The sequence below is a fragment of the Myiozetetes cayanensis genome, unplaced genomic scaffold (genome assembly GCF_022539395.1).
Source record: "Myiozetetes cayanensis isolate MyiCay16 unplaced genomic scaffold, myiCay2020 scf5-8, whole genome shotgun sequence".
NCBI classification, from domain to species: domain Eukaryota; kingdom Metazoa; phylum Chordata; class Aves; order Passeriformes; family Tyrannidae; genus Myiozetetes; species Myiozetetes cayanensis.
In genome coordinates, this window is record NW_026087742.1 from 31699001 (window position 1) to 31718356 (window position 19356).

Consider the following 19356-nt stretch of genomic DNA (forward strand, 5'->3'; position numbering starts at 1 on the left):
TAATCTTTAGTTAAAAATTGATCAATTGCCTCTATTTCAAACTTCACAGTTCCATAGGTTCCTATTCACACATAAGTTCCTCAGTTTAGGCACCTGAGTGCCTAAATTTTGAAATGAGAAAGTAGACATCAAAATTGAGCCTTTGATAGGTATCTTCTGAATATACATGATTTACTTGGTCAGCTTGAGGTTTTCTACAGAGCTAGCTGCAATAGAGATGGTGCCATGCACTTTTGGAAACTAAGTTAGTACAAATATTCTTGATCTTATGAGCTGATTATCAGCTTCAAGACATATACCATGAACATGCAAAGATGGAGGCAGCCTTATAAGGGATTCAGGATAGTGAATAGAGCACCTCCCCAAGGTCCAAGTTGGATAGGACTGCATATGCAGGATGGTCTCAAGATGTGCTGGACACTCCAGCCTCTTCTCACTGTCCTGTTTCATTCTTTGGTGTCAGTATTGGACTAATCAGCACCTTCATCCCAGCTCGGTCCCCCACCTGTACAGATTCATATAGGCTTCTTACAATTCAGGAGCCACAAACACTACTTGAGAAGGACTCAGGGCAGCTCTTTGTCTGCATACTGCTCAGACCAAGAGAAGGAATCCTGTGCTTTTCAAGGCTATGCTCTGATTGCCACTTGGTGGTCAGGTTTGGAATTTTCATATTGTCCCTGGATTATTAGGGTTTTTTAATTCAGTAATCATTCACAGTAAAATGACTTCCCCCATACCCTATTCCCCCCAGAAGAATTACTGCAGGAATTCTTGGTGCAGAAAATTAGGGGGGAGTAGGGGTGACGAGGGGAACAGTACTCAGAGTAACCACAGTTTCTCTTTCACTTAGGGGAGTACCCTCACTACTTCCACCTAAAGTCAAGATTCAGCTTGGATTCAGATGTATCCAAACTATCATAATGTTTTTTTCTTATGTCAGTTGTTAGGCACCTGCCCACAAAGGACTATCAATTTACTCTCATAACTGACATCTACAGAACACTCTCTTTTGTTCAGTCTTAAAACTGAACCAAAATCCAGGCTGCAAATAAGAGAAATGCTTGTTTCAGAAGTCTAGAAATATTTCTAAAGATCATTAAATCATTTAGCCATAGGAAAACAAATTCCAGTGTGTATGAAGCAACTAGCAGTAATATATCCTGTAAATATCTGTTGCAGTTAGTTTTCTCTCTCTGCATGACTCAACACCCATTTTTCTTGTGTGTCCTGATTGATATTCAGACAGCAGATAGCTTTGCTAGAGATATCAAAGCACAGAATCCGGATTTCTAATGATTACGATAGGATTTGGTTCAACCTCCTTCAAAACAAAGCCGCTTTTCCCCTGTTGTAGGTGCAATTTTTCAAGTATTATATATGCTGTGTGTAACTCTGAAGTTAATAAATATTATTGTGTCAAATAAAATAAAATAAAGCCTTCTCAGTGAGACAAAGATCAGCTTCAGTACTATATAATATATGGCTTTAGCCCCTGGCAGTGAGTTCTGGGAGTTACAACAGTTAAAAGAAATTTGAGAGCACAGCAGTGGGTTTGGATTACAGAGTATCTAAACTACAAGAGAAAATTATCTCTCAAAAAAAAAAAAAAAAAAGGGGGTTGTGAGGTGAAAGAGGTATGTAAATGGTGTTTTAGAACTTGCAAGAAGAAAAAGTTGCAGTGCATCAAAACTCTTAGAAAAACAGAGGCATAATACTTTTGTGTGCTTTACAATAAGATTTTTCCCCTCTGTCCAGTAAAGTATATGGAACATGGAAGAGCTTTAATTCTTAATTATAGAACCATAGAATGCTTTGGGTTGGAAGGAACCTTAAAGATCATCTCATTCAAACCCCACTGCTGTGGGCAGGGACAATTTCCACTACACCAGCTTGCTCAAAGCCCCTTCCAACCTGGCCTTGAACACTTCCAGGGATAGAGTAGTCACAAGTCCTCTGGGCCACCTGTGCCAATGTCCTACCACTCTCACCTTAAAGAATTTCTTCCTAATATCTAATCTAAATCTACCCTCCTTCAGATCAAAGCCTTGTCCCATTTCTCCATGCCCTTGTAAAAACTCACTCTCCAGCCCTCTTAAAGACCACCTCTAGGTACTAAAAGTGATGAATTTTCATCAAGTTTATATGTTGTCTTTTTACTGCCTATTGCTCTAAGAGGGAAAGTTGGCAGCCTCTGCTTTCGTACCATAATATTCCTCAAGGTGTGAAAATAGTACTCTTAATGAAAATACAGCTGCTTTGGAAGTATCATGGCTCCCTGTGAAGCAACAGCTAAAAAAGGCAACACATCTGAGAATCATTAGGCTGGACACTGAGAAAAGAAAGGAAGATACCATTTGCAACACCACAAAACTTTGCATAGTTCAAGGTTTCGAACAAGATGATATATTAAAGAAAGTATGGTGCAGAGCTATTAAAATGACAAGGGGGCCATAACCATGGCTCTATGAAAGAGACTAAAGAGTTTTGGTCTCAGTCTTCATCTTTCCTTTCTTCTTTTTCCTTCTTCTTAAGTTTAAGAAGGGAGGCAAATGCATTCAAGTTTTACATTGTGGAGGTGTTATAAAAAAAGAGTGCAGTACCATGAATCCTCACCCACACATTACTGCAAACACTCAAGTGGCACTTTGGGAAACTGGCTTAAAATAGATAAAAGTAGCCCTTTTTTTCCACAGAACTAAGGGAACTTCTGGAATGTTTTCACTGAAGATTGTGAGGCAAGCAATTGTGAGGCAGCAGTTTCAGAAATAAAACAGACATTAAAGAATAACGGGTCTATAAACAGTTAAGAAGGAGTTGAATTCCCTGTGTTATTTTGTAAGACCATAAGACCTTATGATAAGAGCAGAAGGACTTACACACAAAAGCTGATAACAAGCTTTAAAAGAAATTTTATCTCAATTCAGTGTTCAAATTTTATCTCAATTCTCAATTCTCAAAATATAGATCTGTATGGAGGTGACATGACTTGAGGGAAGATAAGGAGAGGTGTCCTGGAATAATCCCATGGCCAACTCTAAAACCTTTTAGCTTGCCTACCAACTTATGTGCCTGTGGAGGTTTCTGAGAGCCATCGTTTGAGGAACTTTTAACCCAAACAGACCTAGGTTCATACACAAGGATTGCTTCCCCTCTGTTCCTGGCTGACTGAATTTCTCTTGAAAAGTTGGTGGAGAAGTGATCATTCAGACAAAAACAAGAGACATCTATCTAGCCCGGAGAAGAATTTCACTGAAGTTTTTAAAATCACATATTAAACAGGAAATCATTAAAAAAGTTTATTCTCTTTACATTTGGCCCAGTATTGGCAGGCAATGGCATAGTATAGTCATTATTTTCTATAGTTCTTTAGAGAATCATCCTGTTTGAACAAAGCATAGAGTAAAAATAAGTAACTCCTAGTAATGAATGGCTTTTTTTTGCTAAAGTTTCTTTTTCCCCTGGTCTGAAGCATGGTATAACATTCTTTAGGAAATAAAAAAAAAAATCAAGTAAACCAAGATTATGCACAAAATATACATGTGTAAGGGAGGGTAACCAAAAGGAAAAGATTGAGGCACTGCACATTTCCGGACACATTGTTAGACCTCTATTTATATCACATTTCTCTATTACTAAACATAATTTCAGTATTCTCCTGCACCATTGATATAACACTCATGGATGTCACAGAAATCTTTATATAAGTTTCAGAGTAATTTCAGACATGTCTTTCTCCTAAATTTGAGGTGCCTAGTAAATAGGACTAAAGCAAATGCTTCCATTATTCAAATAGCCAGCTGATAGTGCAGAAGCTTTGAAAATCTGCATCAGGAGATCTTGTCTGGCTGCTGTAGGTAGGTCAATATGGTCTCATTCAGGAAGCCTTTTTGTGTACCCAATTCTCCCCACCATAAATAGAGAGTTAAGACTCAGTGGTAGGATTCCTTTTATCAGAAAAATCCCTGCTCCTTGGTACTGTGTGATTCAGCCTCAATCAACTATTTGTTGGACCTAGTTAGCATCTGTTCCATAAGTGTGTTTTGTTTTTTTAACTGCAATGACAAAAATTCTTTTTCTAATTTTATAACTGCAATAAAATGCAGGAGTAAAACATCATGAATTATTGCTTTTCACCTATAATTCCTTCAGATATCTTTTTTAGAATGGAAATTATTATATAAACTACATAAAGATATATCAGGCATCAATCTCAATAAAACTGAATATTTTACCTACAAAAACTTTTAGTTGTTCACACAATCAATGTTTGAATGTTAAACATTCAGTGTTCAAATTTTAAGATATCTTCCTCAGTTTACACAAAGGTCAAAATTAAAATCAGTGGATCTTTAACTGTCTGGGTCCAAAGTGGATTTTTAAAGACTCAAAGTGCATTTAAAGATCAGTTTGAATCTTCAATTGTCTCATAAGCTCTTTTGCACCTTACATTGCAAAATTCCCTTTTTATTTTTCCTTTCCTCCTGTGGAAAGTGGAGAAGGATGTTAAAGAAGGCTCTAAGCAAATGTTCTAAAGAGGAGACAAAGAGAGGCAGGGGATTTCAGGAATAAAAACATTTAGTCTGAAAAAAAGTGTCTTTGTTGTTTAGCATTGAGAAAAACAGGAAGCAAATTTTTTCAGTCATATAATGCTATTAAGTGCTACAAAAATAGAAAGAAAACCCACACTTCATAGGCACTATAAACTGTTCTTGTAATGGCAGTAATTTCTACATGTGCAAATAAGGGACTAATGAAGGAAAAATAGAAAGGTAAACAAAGTCTTATAAACAGCATTCAATGAGATGGAAAAATTTCTGAAATTCATTCAAATTTAATTCAAGCATGAGAAGAATAACATAAATGGTTATAGAGTCTACAGCAGTCTAGCCTATACAATCAGAAATTCCACTGATTTACAAGCAGGTCAATGTATTCCTGCTTCTTGTTTTCTGTTTTCTGCTTTCCCATGCAGATTAGCATGTGAGCAAGCATTGCTTTCTTTAACAATTCCTCACCTTCAAATATTCATGCTGAATTTTAAAGCTCTTTCTGACAATTAAATATTATAAGAATTCTGTTTGATCTTGCATAAAAAAGAATTTGACATCAACATCAAATAACTGGCAGAATAAGAAAATGTAGACTTCCAGTTCTGCCTCTAGTCAGAATACAGTTCCCCGTTTTTAAACAGTAATAATTATAGTAACTTAAAAACTAGCAACATTTGCTTTTTAAAAAAAAAAAAACAAACAAACAATTCCCTTACTGGTTTTCCAGTCCAGTTACTGACAAACTAGAGCCAGTTCCCTATTATGTTGTAATTTCTGGCTAGACTATGGGGGAATCAGCACCATACTTTACTAATTAAGAAAAATCATGCTTCTTAGAAGTTATAACTGATTCTGTCAGACAGAAAATCTTCTCTCAAGAACTACTTACTCAAAGTTTAAAACTCAAGTTCTCTGCAGACTGCTCATATAACCAACCACACTGAAAAATTACCAGGTGGATAAAACAGAATAATTGTTAACAATAAAGAAGGAGAGTCATTTTTAAGTAAATATCTCTCTATTGGCAAGGAGAGATAATAATGAAGCCACAAAACTTGAGTAAACACTATTGACTACAACCCTAACTAATAACAATATTTAGCAACAGTTATTAGAACTGAGAATTTTCAGATAAGCAGATCCAGCCAACACTCATTTAAGTCCTTAAATCATGTGGTCAAAAAATTCTGTGGATCACAAATGCCAACTTTCCAATATATTCTAGAGAGCTGGAGATGTTTCAAAATACAGCCATGCTTTGAAAGTATATAAGAAATTGTTGTTTTTTTTTTTTAATGGAAAGCTATAGATCTGCAGATACAACAGCATTCCAGACACAGAATGGCTAATGTAAGACTCAACCAATAATAAATAAAAGAATGCAACAATTTTAACACTATTCTACATTTGTAGAAAATGTAAGTATATTGGCAATACTTTACTATGTTTGCAACTTCGTGTGATGCAAATAACATTGCTGCAATAGGTTTCTCTAATGCACTTGACTTGAGACCACATGACATCTTGAGTGATAAAGTTTGAACAACTTAACATGCACATAACAAATGGATTAAGAAGTTATTAAATAATTAGATGGAGAACACAATGCTAAATCAGAATCGTCAACCAGCTGCATTTCAGGTAGAAGCTTAGTTATTTTTTAGTTCTTTTTGCCTCTCTATATTTTTTTATCAATGGTTTAGGAATAAATATACAATAAATAAAACCACATGTAGAAAAAACATAGATTTTGTTGATGACTGAATGCCTAGAGAACAGTAAATAAAGGAGAAGGACAGGTCATCCCTATTGACTATCAACAAACCAGATGTGTTTCGAATAAAGTTTTTAAAAAAATTAACAAGAGCAATGATGATGATTAACAAGAGCATAGATGATGGATGTTCATTGTCATTAAAACCAACTGCAAATGCAGTGCTTATTCAGTGACTTTTTAACACAAAACATTGCTGACATTGCAACTAGAAATATGGAGACTATTACCATTAACAACACCCTGTACCTAGAAAGACAATGTCTCCATTAGAGGTAAGAATTTACGCACTGTGTGGCAGGAATTTGTATACTTCAGGTCCCACACAGACTCCTGGAACTGTCCCTTCCCATTATTTACTGGAGTAATTTTTTAACGTAGATCCCTTTTTATCCTTTTTATCCTTTTTATGCTCTTCAGCGTGCAAACAGTTTGCCTTGTCATGAATGCACAAAGTTATCCAGCCAGGTTTACCTGTCCTGAACAAGGACACCTTTTACTATTGCCCTTATGATTGTTACAGAAGTTGTCAGTATGATAAAAATAAAGTCATTCTGAGGATAAATGTAACATCCACAGCTGAGAATTTTACAAGATCCTATGAAATATAAAGTGAGACAATTTGGCATATCCAACCATGTAATACATTATGTTATATTAAATAAATAGAAATATTCTATTTGAATTCATGCAATGTCATCTAACTTACCAGAATGTTTAACACTATCAAGTCTACCAGCCAGACTATGTCAGATCATTTCTACCTGGATAATAAGGCCTGTTATTATGCTTACTCAAAATAAACTAAGTTTCTAGGGTATTGCACTTAGGTAAACAGTAAAGTTTATTTTGGTCACTATGCTGCTTTCAGTCTTCTGCAAAATGGATCTACCAGTGCAGAACTGCAGAGTAGAATGTCATTTCCTGTAAATTTCTGTTTCCTGATCTACAAAAGAAAGACAATGAATACGACACCCATCAGAAGAAGGACTCTGATGGGCCACATCAAGTCAAATCATTCTGGGTACTGAATACAGGAAAATAGTCTTGGATAGAATACTAGACAAATTGTAAGAACATGTACATGCCAAAACATCTTACATGTTATCCTACCAGTCAGATTCATCCACTTGAACCACTTCCTGTAATCGACTCCATATCTTACCAACTTTGTGAATGAGAAACTATAGATACCATCAGCCCATACAGAACACCTGTTGTCTGAGAAGACACCAGGTAGAAAGATGATCTCTCACATAATTATGTACAATATGTATAGCATATGACAGAAAATAAAACCACTGCAAAAATAATCTGCATCAGAGTTTGAAAATTGAGGCAGATTGCTTGTTCTCCATCTTTTTATACATACAAAACCAGCTTCTCCCTTTTGGTCTTCTCCCAGCTTGTAATGAAATCATATTGTATTTTATTTCATAGACTATATATATATATATATATATATATAAAATATTTCATATTTTATTCCAAAGCCCTAATGGACTCCTGACTACATTTGGCTAGTACAAAAGTAAAGTCTGTTCATCTTTATGTAAAATGGTTTTCAAACTCTGCTTTGGGGCAATAACTTTCCTGATACCCTGAAAACTATTAGGAATTCTCACCTTTCAAACATTTTTTCTTTTATTACAGTGAGATTAAACCTAAACACTTAAAAGTGTGTACACTTTTGCCCTGATTATCACAAGACTAATTCTGAATGGAAATACTTTTTTTTTCCTTTTTGCTTGTTTATGACTTTTGAAGAAGAAGATTTCAAAGCTGATATTTTAACTTTTGATTTTGGGGTTTTATAATAGAGAGAGATCATATTTTCAAGATTTATCGCAATGCTTCAAATGCTGTAGGTATTTTTCCCCAACAGAACTTGTGAATCATATGTAAGGAATTGCCTCCAGGAAGGAAATGTTTTAAGGACATGCTCATGTATCATGAAACATGGAGTGTATGATCAGTTAACTCATGGGAGAAGGGATGTTGACTGTTGTTATGCTTAGAAATAAGCTTAATGGCATCCTCACTTGGTTTCAAGGCGATTCAAGAATTCTCAACCACCAACAGATCTTCACCTACACTTTTTAGATATTTCTGAACATCACTGTTGTTTTTTAGCACCCTGGATCAGTCCTTGAAGATTTTATACTTTTACCAAATGATCACTGTCTTCCACTCATGCAAAATTAGGTATGGGTCAAATTGTATAATCATAGAATCATAGAATAGTTGGTGTTGGAAGGGACCTTTAAAGGTCATTTAGTCCAACACCCCTAAAATGAGCAGGGACATCTTCAACTAGATCAAGTTGTTCAGAGCCCTGTTCACTCTGCCCTTGCTCCTTGTCCCAGGTTTAGCAAAAGCAGTGCAGTATCATTTGCTGCAATAACACAAAGAAATGGAATCTGTATCACATCTCTGAGTAATATTCCTCTTAGTGAATCCTGATCAGAATGATTACATTTGGTCATCTACATAACCCTGCTTCTCAGTGTTTAAAAAGCCTCAGCTGTTACTGTAGTTGTTCAAATATATGAAACTTTAGGTAGTTTTGGATTAATCTGGAGAATTAATTGAAGAAGGTCAAGGTGCCTGAGTACATAGAGCAGCAAGTTAGCACCTGGCACTTGTGGACACTGCTCCTCCTCGTGCCACCAGTAGACAGATTTTATTTGTAAAATATCCTACTACATCATTCACTTTGCTCTGATGTAAAGTAGATCTATTGAGGGTGTCATCTCCTGAAAAGCACATGAAACCTCTCAGTAAATATCAAAGTGCAAATTCTATATATTCATTGATTATTCTAGATTTTGAAATCAAGCCTATCAGTTTGAATTTACAAGGGTATAAAATAAGGGTAATGAAAAGAATAGTGTGAAATCTGTATCTTCAGAAAACTTCTAGTTTATATCTGGGACAAGATCCAAGTTCACCAAAATGAACTATAGAGACCCAGTGCCTCCCTCAGACACTCGTACTACAATGACTGCACAGGCAAAGGCAGCAGCCGTTATCTCCTCAGCAACAGTGCAAATGCAGTCCCAGCTTCATCCAATACTAGATTTGTCTGATTTTTCTCTCACTTTGGGATGTCATCATGGAAACAGTCTTGATTACTTAATGTTCCTTAAAATGGTACTAGTTTAGCTAATCAATGTTATTCTGTTGTTAAGCAGGGGATTTTTCCATTCTGAAACAATATTGATTACCTAATTATTGCCATTAAAAGCACCCAAAACCAACACACATTTAAGCCAGTGGTGGTGCGGCTGCTATTAAAGCTCTCACAAGTAATATTACTCTATTTCTACTCAGTTTGCAAAGCTTCCCTATTTTTTAACATCTTCAACTCCCTCACTGTTCTAATACTCAGTTCCCCCTCCCCAGGTTCTACCAGCAGACGGTGCAAAATTAACAGCAAGAGACAGGATCAAACAGCTTGTTCCAGAAAGCAGCAATACAAGACACAAAGAGCAAGCTATGGCAGCAAGTATAAACATAGCACCTGTTTCTAATTTTTTTAAGTTAAAACTTAATTCCACCTCATTCAAACTTATTTTAGAAAGCAATTGACAACAGGAAATAACATAAAATTGGCAGGAAACTAAGACTTGGGTGTTGAGAATTGAGAACTTCAAACTGTGGATTAGAATATATATGTGTATCTATATATATTGCTATTTCATCATTGGGAGAACTTGGCTCTACAGCTGTATTTATGATTATTTAAGGATTCTTCTGTTTATATTTAGCCATAAAATTACACATACTTTAAAGCTCTGTTACTTCTTTACAAAGACACCTGTATATCTTTTTAGCTATAGGATGTTTTACCTGATATTCAAAACTCTTTGAGGGATTTGCCCTAGATGACAAATCACTGACTTTGTGGGTTATGTGTGTTTTGTGAAACATGAATTGTATATATGACTGCAAACATGTTTTTGTTTTTATGTATTCCCTCATGCACAGAGTAAGTATTGCACATACACTCTTTTACAGTGTCTATATATATAAAATAGAGCTATAGTATCTTCTCTTAGCACGCATAAAACATATACTGTATGATATGAATGGAGTTTTTTAAGCACCAACTGTGATAATGCTTCCATATAGGTAGCCCACATCAGCCTCATGAAAGCACAGTAACTTTTAAAAAAAAGGAAAGGTAGTGACCTGTGAAGAAACTAGAGCAACAAGGCTTTTAGACTACAACATCGCTGGCCCAGGTGAGTAAACATGGTCAAATACTTTCTTGGAGAGGTCTGGCAGGTTTTCAGGGGTGTGCAACTTCATGGTGAGATACACAGTCCATCCCTGTAAGTGTTCAAGGCCACGCTGGTTGTGACATTGAGCAGCCTGATCTAGAGTGTGTTATCCCTTCCCAGGGCAAGCAGTTGGAACTAGATGATTTTTCAGGTTCCTTCGAACCCAAATCATTCTATGATTCTATGTCCTATGCTTCTATGTCAGAAAGTACTCTGAGTATGCAAAAAGAGAATCACAGAAATAGTTTTGCCTACTATTGGGACTAAGATGTGGAAGGTGGAGTGGATTCATGGACACACCCCAGATTGTGTCAACCAGGGCTCTGGTTGTACAAGTGCATAACAGCTGAAGGTCCTTGCCTACACAGCTAGAGACTCAGTTGCCCAAAGGAGACACAGAAAGCACTACCTGCATCGTTCTTGTTTTGCTTGCTCAGCCTCAGCCCTTCAGTAAGAGGGACAGACTAGACAGACGTATTTAGACTTGTAAGCATCTGAATACAGACCTGAAGGACAAGGTAGAACATATAACTATAGCAAAGGAGGTCAAAAGAGAATAAAAATTGGGAGATTTGTAGCCAGGCAGTGCTAATACTCTAAAGACTCACCTGAACAAACTTCAGGAATGGCTTTCTATATGTTCAGAGGACCTAGATAATTGATAAGCAATGTGAAAATCATCAAATTTAATGAAAATTTTACTTAAATTTATTTAAATGCAAAGAAATTATTTTGATTTTGAGTTTTGATTATTCTGAAAGTACAGATTAAGGAAAAACATTAATCTACCATCACATGACTCTAAAAAATGCTGACATTACCACTGACACCAAACAACCCAGAGAAAAATTAAGGCACCAGAAAGGGAGATAAGGGGAAATGAGGACAAAGGAAGTAGAAGCTGTTATATTTCTTTCTCCTTGGTACAGTTTTTCTCGCCAAGAGTGGACTTAAACTCAATTTACTTCTAGCTATGGGACCTGGCACACTGCCATATACATGTTCCTGCTCACAAGCAGCATCAGCATTCTGGTCACAACCTATTCCAAAAAAAAATGAGGTCCAAAAATATCCTCCTCTCTAAAAAGGTTGTGCGTGTATGTGTGTGTGCATGCTTGCATGTGTGATTTATGCAAAAATCCTGTCAGAATATTCTGCTTCATCAAAAGTCTAATTTGCATACATTTTTGGAATACTGTAGAGGCTGATTAACATGACGTATCACAATTCAGAAGGAATGTTGACTGTAGCATTTTAGGAGCCTGGGTTGCAGGAGCACGAGGTAGATAAGCATATGGAGCTCAGTGAATGAAGCAGGAGGCTGCCTATTCTGCTATGATTTATGTTTCTCAACTTGTGAGAACTTGATGGCTTTCTGAGATAAGAGATTTTGTTTAGAAGAAAACTAGTGCAATGAAAAAAAATCATTACAGAGATTTATTCATCTTTAATATGCCCAGCTACATCTTCTTTCACCTTTTACAGATACTAGAATTTCATTTTTATTAAAGAGAAAACTGCTCAACACTATAACTTTATTTATAAATAGTAAGTTATAGTATTTAATCAAAAACATTTAAAAATTATTTTTTATTACCTGGGTTTAGAGAAACCATAGCAACATTTATCCTGCAAAATAAAATTGACCAACATTTTATATTAGATCTTTTAAATTTATGTGATAACTTACCCATGCATCTGAAACTAAATTAATTTTACATTTTCTCATTGTTTATTAAATTCATTTTATTTAATTGGATACTGACATTTCTCCAGAGTCTTAGAATATGAGAGAATCTCATAATTTCTCCCTGTTTTCTGTATCACCAAAACAATGTAAACACCACTCTCCTGCCAAGTCCAAACCTTCAACTAGTGGAAATGTTTGTTAGTAACCTTCCTGAAATGAAATCACCTCATGCATTATTTACCCTGCCATATCTCTGCTTAGTAACTATACAGCAAAAAACACTATTTCACTGCAATGAATTGTTACTCCTCCACCCCCCCAGCAGCATTCACAACAGTTAATTATTGGTTTGCAACATGAATAGTCCAGGGCACAGGAGAAAAAGAAGAAAGTAGTCACCAACCCAGTGACAAGTTATCAGGTGATGGGAGACAGAATTTCATGTTATTAGGACTTATGGGGTTGCTTATTGTTTTATAAATAGTTTTATAAGGCAAATATTTAATAAGTGGTATATCCAGCCATCCTTCCTGAGGATGAGAATTGGTAAATAAGTGTAGCTCCAACATGGCAGAAAAAAAATTTCTTTTTATCAGTTAAAATTTATTCTTCCTCATAGGATCCCTAGGACATAATTCCACGTTAACAAATTTTTGTCAAGATAGTATTTAAAATGATTTTAGTAAAACAGCTTGTGATGTTCTAAGTCTTTTTCCACCTGTACAAGCACTTAGATTCTATACAAGAAGAGGTTCTTCACCCTCACTCTTACTTCAGGCATTCTTTCACAAATATTTGGTTTCAAAAGCCGAGTGGCTTTTGCAGCATTTCCTATGATAGTGTTAACACCAACACTTCATTTGGGTATGGATGCACCTTAATGCTAAGCATTGATCCCATCAAAGTAAGCATTATATTTACTTTTAATTCAGTGGAGAAAGATAGCCTTTCTAACATGGTTCAAGGGAAGATGTATTCAGCCTATACTGACCTCCATGCCTCTCCATTTTTATGTGATTGACATTAGGGCTCATTTCTGTTACTTAATGTAGAATCCAGTGTTGAGCTGCAGGATACACTCTGTGCTCTCGAGTTTCTGCTGAACGAAGGATTCCTATCTCCTGTGGATGCTGCATTACATTGTCCCCATGTCTACTTTGCATTGGAAGACTAAGCTCCCATTCTAGCCAACAATGAGATGGTCAGTGCAATCTTTAGAGTCTGAAACACTAATTGCATTACTAGACAGATGTTTATTTTTAGGACTAATCAGGAAATAATTCTGACTTTTGGCTTCAGGTTATAAGTTATGCTCTCATAAAGGTAGCCCAAATGATCTTTCAGGCTAAGCAGGGAGACATATAATGAGTTTAGTTATCAGCTTGGGCAGTGATGGCAGTGACAGTAGACGAGCTGTGTCACAATCTGGGACCTGGATATGGATTTTTAATTCCTATTTCAGGAGGTTTTGGATATATTTATCGTGGGAGATACAGTACTGGGTTGGGACTTGTTCATTTACATATGTGTAGAGGTCATAAACCCATTTGCAAAGTATTATAATCTAGACCAAAATTATCAAGATATGTTCTGGAGACACTTTATATAAATAATATTTCTTTTTAATTTTTCACATTCAATATGCATCAAAAAATGACAGATTTTGAAAGTAAAGGGAAGGAATCTTAAGCATAGTGTTGTTTGAGGTTGACTTTCTGACAAGACTCTTGCTAAAGGGTAGTATTGTGGCTAGTCTCTGGATGTGATATGAACTTAATTCTGCTATCAGCTGCTGAAGCTTTTCCTTAGACAATGTAGAAGACTTATTTCTCCATGACTACAAATCTCTGTGACTCTCTCTCACAGAGGTACAGATGGATGGCAACACTTTTGCCATCTAGGGTAGGCAGTAGATGAAGGTTCCTGATAAATTATTGAGCTCATGAGAAGGCATTCTCATTTAACCCGACAGTTTTCAGCAAAGCACCCAGGAGGTCCCACTGGCCAGCTCATGGGTGCTCACTGTCACCACTGGGTGTCTCACCAACCAGCTTTTTAAAGAAGATGAGGGCAGTGATGATCCTTGCTGTGACTGCAGGATGGAACATATTCAAACACCAATAGCAGCATACAAGATAGGACTGGATCTCCAAATTACAGGAGGAAACAAAACTACCTGACATCCACCCTCAGAAAGGTTGTACAACACCAGCCTGAGGTTTGAAAATTCCCTGTGGAGAATTTCAGCCATTAGTGCAACTGCACTACCAAAAATTATTTCTGACTAGAGATAAAGCCCAAAAGAGTGGAAACCTGGTCTCCCTCCAACAGGTTAATTCTCTTCCTTTGTTGTAAATCATCTCGGTTTCATGCTTTGCCTGAACTGTGAATGCATGTGGAATATTTTTCTACAGAGTTCAAATTGATACTATTAATCATGCAATCAGTTAGTTAGCTCTGAAGAGGTTAATGGAGACAAAAGAAAGTTCTCCTGATAGAAGACCATGCCTCAAACCATGCATTTTTATGGCATTAACCTGCAAAAAAGCATCACACCAAAATAACATTAAGGAAATTAAAATTAAACAGGAGAGTAGTAGCCAGGGGACTCTTAAAGTTAAACCACCATATTACTGTAAAAAGGTTTGCCATCTGGATCCTAGTTTGCTACAATATTGAAGCTTCATGGCATTTCCTCTCATCTTCATTTTCAGCTATCATCCATGAGAGAGCATGCACACACCTGTGCAGCATGTGTGATATAAAATGCTTTCAGAAATCCCTGCTAAAGTGTGTAAAGAGCTAACTGTTTTCTACAACAATTCTGCAGTTCACCATCAACCTCTGATAAACTCACATCTATGGAGCAGTGGTAATTGTACAGGTGTTGGCACTCTAAAATTACACAAAATCCAGCTCTTGCTTTTTCCAGGCAAAAGGATGGGTGCTGTGCAGCTTTACCAATCACTCCAGATCCCAATAACTCCACTAAGCTTTTGTGAGCTGTTTCAAATCCCCTCTTTACCTCTGCTAAACACAAGCCACAGATAAAAAGAGACCTCTTTGCATTGAATACCTCAATACACTAGAGGGCTGATCGGTTTGGGAAGCACACTGCTGGGAGTGAGAGACAGTAACTTAAAATGCGGCTGAGGCTCTGGATGCTGGCTCTGAGTAGCAAGGCATGAGCGAATCGCATCAGTGATCGCATTTTATATGATCGACAAATCTGCTTTGAAGAGGCACACGGGTGAGGTGACCAAGAGGTCAAAGTGAATTACCTACTGCAGCCTCCAACACAGAGGTGGAGGTCAGGAAGGAGCCTGACACACATTAAAGCAAAGAGGAAACCTTATAAACCTGAAAGGGAATCAAACAGAGAGGTTTAGGAGGGTGGTTTTCGTTGGATATTTTGTGTTTGTTTGTTGTTTTTTTTTTATCTCCTAGGCTTTGGTGAGGGGAAAGACAAAAGGTATTTGCTCTCAGATACCTGTTGTTGTCATCATACACAGGCAGCTTTTTTTCCTAGTCAGTGAAAAGACAAATTCCCCATTTTGGCTATTTTTCCTGAAATAAAACCAAGATTTAAAGAACAGAGCCAGGTCCTCGGGTCACAGAAATTCAAACAGCAGCAAGGGAAAGTGAGATTTTGCACCAGTTTGTGCCTGTATAAACAACTTCTGTTCATGTAAACAACTTCCTACTGATTTCAGGATGGTAGTATGATTTACTCTCCCTGGAAACAGGATCTGTCCCATTAAATTGTTTTGGTTTTTTTTCTCATACGTATTTAAATGTATTTTACGCATTTTATGCAGTCCCTGCATTTCCCCTGTGTGGAGGGGGGTGGATAAGAGAGGACCAACAGAAACTTTCTATCTAAGCACCAGACTGATTCAGCTGTCATTAAAAATGACATATGAAAGGGACAAACAGTTTTTTCCCTGTCCCCCGAGGAGGACAAACTAAGTGACAGCCCAGCTCAGGCTGAGGGCTGCCGCAGCCAGGAGGCACAACTCTCCAGCCGAGCTGACCTTCGCCACCACTGAGCACCACGGTCCAGCCGAAGTGAGGAGCGTCTGCCAAAGAGGTTCCCCTGGACATTAGGAAGCTAAAATTCACTTTCAGCACGCAGGAATAGCTCCACTTGTCACACTTCTGAGAGGCAGGTACTCTGCCACTCCTGACACTTCCCTGGTACTGGGAGGATTTTAAAAGAAATAATCACAACGAGCCTCGGGAGGGTTTCTGAAGTCGTTTTATACAACACAATTCCTGTCAAGTTGTTTTCTTCACTGTGCAGCCACAGAAATCTTCAGTTTGACCCACTATTTTGATTTTTTTTTCACAATACAGAAGTCATTGAGACCTAAAAGCAGCTAGGGTTATTGAAATTTTTTAGATTAATTATCTCTAGACAGACATGCACATGCTGCCTCTGTATTTTCAAGACCATTCTACTTCTGCCTGCAGTGGAGGGCCATCTCTGCTGCTCATACAATTTTGATAAACTACTGACAGAGGAATTTTCCTAAGGAAAGATTAGTCAAATCACTTTCCATCCTTAAAATACACTGAGCTTGCAGTGGGCTTCTCTGACCTTAGAAACATCCCAAAATAAGTTTTCAGCCAGTGCAGGATATACCAAATTAAAATTTAGGCATCATAATATTAGCAATGTCTTGGATATGCTCAGAATTTGTATAGCATTAAGGAAATAACATCCCATGAAAGAGCAGCATTTGAACTGTACTTTATTTTTATTGCTGATGACCTGTTAGTAAAAGAATCCACAAGTATAAGCAACAGATCAAGTTGGCTACAAGTAAATAAGAGGTACAGTCAGCTATGTACTGCAGTATATGCTTACCTGTATTAGGGATTTTTTGAGGAAACACTTATATCTGCCTCATCACAATACCTCAACCTGCATAATTCTTTGATATAAGATCCCATTCCCTTTAAAAAGTCAAAATTATCATAAAAATCTTTGGAGCAAAAAACCAAACACTATGAATATTCATTCTCTTCACAGCTGTTAAATTTATGGAAATGCAATAACAGCAAACTTCTTGTATTTGGCAAAGAGTTTTTACCAGATGAATACATGCCAGTAAAAGAACTTAAATGAAATGAAAAGCCTGGCTCACTCCTATTTTCTAAAGAAGTGTGCCGCAGTCCAGATAATTCTGAAAGTTAGAGAAAGAGTCTTCTTTTCAAATTTCAAAACATTTATGCAAATTTCAGCTGGTAGTGAATACACAGCCCATATTTAATAAACACATGCATTCTAAAGCAATGTTCTATGTCCACAGTTAAACAACCAATGAATGGATATTTTACCCTGATAGAAATAACAGCAGTCTATTTGCTTGTGATGAGAAATGCAGTCAGAGTTGTCATCTTTGCTCAAAGTTTAATCCAGTCTTTTAATTTTACCCCTTAACAAAAAATCATCATGGTTAATGGAGAGTAAAAAAAGAAAAAACAAATCCCCACACAAACAAAAAAACCCACCCAAACAAATTACCTGTCCATCTATCTATTTATTCCTACTGCTATGATTTGCTAAAGCTCTTCTACATCAGCTCTCCGTGGAAAACTGCATAGACCAGGAATGTCTGCAAGTGAGATGCACAGATAAAAACGTTGAGCATAAGATGTAAGGTAAAGAAGGCTGCAACATACCTTCAGTAGTGTGCTCCTTCCTTTCCAGTCGGCCACTTCTCAAGATTGTGCACTACAGATGTGACTAATTTTAAATGGGCTACTAATAAGTAGATTCATGAAACCAGATGTGACAGCAGGGTGTCACTAGGTCCTTTTTAAACTTGCCTCCAGTGCTGTCTCTTAGTTCCTCCAGACAGAATTAGACAGTTGCTCGGATCAGAGCTGAAGAAGCAACGGTGCTTTTTGACTGCAGTTGCTAATGCTCCACTTTCAGGGGAAGCGCAGAAGTATGTGTGTGCCTGCACTAACTGCACACACTCATCAGCCTGCTACAAGCAGGGAGATGTGATATGCATACTGAAAGAGCTGTGCAGGGAGGAGTAGTTCAGAAGCACACCCAAGCCTGTTCTACTAGTAATTGCACCCTGCTGACCTCCCTGGGCTGGATCACTGCTGTAGAATTCACCGATAAGTCTATTAGTCAATAAACAATGTATGTGAAATAGTGCATAAGGGGAGGGGAGAGGAGGGAATAAATGCAGCTTCAGGCTTTCAAACAAAACTTTCAAGATAACTGGTTTAAATTTCTCTACCCTTAATGTTCCCATGGCAAATGCCATGGTCCACAGGTGAAGGCAATTGGATTGCATTTTAATTAATAATCTGAAAGAGGATTTCTTTAGCCATGATAAAGCACATTTTTTAACAGTACTCCTTAATGAGAACTATTATTATTCCAGGAGTTATAACAGTAGTAACAGCTCCCAGCTGTGAAGATGGCCTCACAGAGTGAGGTGGTGTACTGACTCACTCTAAAAACCAGAGCTTAGAGTCAGATTAGACAAATGTAAGAAATATCAGTATCTTTACTTTCCATGGGAGAACATGAGCTTCAAATGGGGAAAAGGTATGTCCAAGGTCATACACGGAATTTGAATCCAGATCTCCTGCAACCAATTTTTTGTAAATAAAACCGTACTGCTTCTGTAGACAAAAATCACCAAAACATGCAGCAGGTCAGGCTGCCACTAACAAAACCTTCATTGTGAGCATCTTCACGTGGCATCTTCCTGTCTTCTTTTTAAATGCAATGTTTTCACATGAATTTGATCATGCAAACTTGATGCCTACCTCTTCTGCAACGTTCCAACATTCTCCTGGAAAAGTGAGCCATCACATTAACTTGCACACCTTTTCCACAAAGCTACAGGATTAAAATTGCTTTGGCTGGCCAAGCTCTACTCCCTCAATATTGAAAAATCCACTCCCGTGTCCCACAGCTGTGCATTGGCTTCAGAAGGGGTTGATGGGGGGAAAAACCTCAAAATGTATAATGAGTGATCAGCACAAGTGTCTAGCAGCCCTGGCATGGTTCTGGAGATT

General features: G+C 37.2%; 1 protein-coding gene across 1 annotated transcript in view; it reads right to left on the reverse strand.

Annotated features, from left to right (window-relative positions):
- TENM4 (teneurin transmembrane protein 4) overlaps window positions 1-18168 on the reverse strand; it is a 1544468-nt gene extending 1526300 nt beyond the window's left edge. The window contains exon 1 of the mRNA XM_050333746.1: window positions 17992-18168. The gene's annotated coding sequence lies outside the window, so the exon portion shown is untranslated. The remainder of the gene's footprint in view (window positions 1-17991) is intronic.
- Between the last annotated feature and the right edge of the window lie 1188 nt (window positions 18169-19356).